Raw genomic sequence first — 2269 nt, forward strand, 5'->3', positions numbered from 1 at the left:
ACACCTCCAGGGATGGGGCAGCCACAGCTTCTCTGGGCAACCTGGGCCAGGGTCTCACCACCCTCACAGTGAAAAATTTCTTCCTAATATCCAATCTAAATCTCCCCTCTTCCAGTTTAAAACCATTACCCCTCGTCGTATCACTCCACTCCCTGATCAAGAGTCCCTCCCCATCTCTCCTGGAGCCCCTTCAGATATTGGAAGGCTGCTATAAGGTCTCCCTGGAGCCTTCTCTTCTCCAGGCTGAACAACCTGAGCTCTCTCAGCCTGTCCTCATAGGAGAGGGGCTCAAGCCCTCTAATCATTTTCATGGCCCTCCGCTGGTCCAGTTCCAACAGGTCCATGTCCTTCCTGTGTTGAGGACTCCAGAGCTGGACGCAGTGCTCCATCTAGGGTCTCACCAGAGCAGAGGGGTAGAATCCCCTCCCTGGCCCTGCTGGCCACACTTCTTTTGATGCAGCCCAGGATGTGGTTGGCTTTCTAGGCTGTGAGCTGTTGAGTTCTCATCCACCAACACCCCCAAGTCCTTCTCCTCGGGGCTGCTCTCCATCCATTCTCCGTGCTGGATTTGTGCTTGGGACCATAAAGCTCCAACCAGCCAAGCCACCCTGGGCTCACTGTCATACCCAAAAAGTTCAAGCCTTGAGCCTCCCAGTAACACAAAGTCATTAACGACCACTGCAGCAGTCATGAACCAGACTGAAGCATGTGGTAATTGATTAAAACCAGACATGCCATGGTTGCTTTTTATAGCTCCAATTAAGTGTCAGCCTAATTAATGGAAGTTAGTGTGCTAATTATAAGAGTCTGCGTCGTGAGTCAGACTTGAACAAATGTTGTGCAAGAAAATGTCAGAGATTTTATTCAGGCTTCCAAGATAAATAATTGCACTTATTTTTGTTAATTCTTAGCAACAGGAATGTTCTACCACTGGACATCATTCCTGCAGCTGCATTCAAAAGTATTTAAAATTGTACAATGTAGAGCAAATATTTGCTTGAAGACAATGAAACCTCTTCCATCATTAACAAGTCAGTTTGGAATCAAATTTTAGGGCTGCGTTTGCCAGACGAAGCCTCTTTTATGGAATGTGGCCTCAAACACATCTCTTCTTAGTTTGGCAGTGTTTGCTTGAACATCAATCCGAAATGACAGCTATCTCTCCCCATCTCTTCCATGCTTTGAAAAGCAGTAAAGAACTGGCATTTTAAAAGTGAAAACCGTGTGATTTCAGCATCTTCTGAAACCAGCAGGAAATTCACTGCCTTCAGCTCTCTACAAACTCAGGCAGACACAGCTAGAATGGTCTGGATGACTGAGATTTTTTTTCCAGAGCATCTCTGCAACCAGAAAACCAGTTGTGGGACTGCAGGGAGTATGTGGAATAAGCAGAATGGTAGCAAAATCCACCATGGTCTAGAAATCAAGGGGATGTGCTGGAGGAGAGGGGAGTGGGATTAATTATGTTGCAGCTAAACCAAGTTTGGTAGCTAGACAGTAACGGGCTGATGGCAGTATGAAAGACTCAGATTTTAAGTCAGGCAGAAAAATACAGGTTCGACTAGACATTAACAGGCAGATGTCAGTATGAAAGACTCGGATTTTAAGTCAGGCAGAAAAATACAGGTTCTGGGGAGAGATGGTGAACTGAAAGCAAACTGGAGAGGTAACTCACCAAGATGGTCTCGTGGATGAGATTGGTGGAGAGGAAAATGAGAATGAAGCCAAGAATAAACTTAGAAGGACAGAATAATTCAGGCTGGAAGGGACCTCGGGAGGTCTCTGGTCCAGCCTTCTGCTCACAGCAGGGTCAGTGAGAAGGCCCACGAAGGGCAACTAAACTAGTGAAGGGCCTAGAAGACAAATCATATGAAGAGCAGCTGAAGGAGCTGGGGCTGTTTAGTATGAGGAAGAGGAGGCTGAGGGGAGACCTCATCACTCTCTACAACTACTTGAAAGGACACTGTAGAGAGGGTGGTGCTGGTCTCTTCTCACAGGTAATTAATGACAGAACGAGAGGGAATGGCTTCAAGCTCCAACAGGGTAGGTTTAGACTGAACATCAGGAAGGAATTTTTCACAGAAAGAGTGGTCAGACACTGGAATAGGCTGCCCAGGGAGGTGGTTGAGTCACCATCCCTGGATGTGTTTAAGGGACGTTTAGATGCGGTACTGAGGGATACGGTGTAGGGGAGGACTTTGTTGAGTAGGGCAGATGGTTGGACTCGATGATCCCAAGGGTCTCTTCCAACCTCAATGATTCTATGATT

This window comes from Calidris pugnax, unplaced genomic scaffold, assembly GCF_001431845.1.
Source record: "Calidris pugnax isolate Ruff unplaced genomic scaffold, ASM143184v1 scaffold99, whole genome shotgun sequence".
Lineage (NCBI taxonomy): Eukaryota > Metazoa > Chordata > Aves > Charadriiformes > Scolopacidae > Calidris > Calidris pugnax.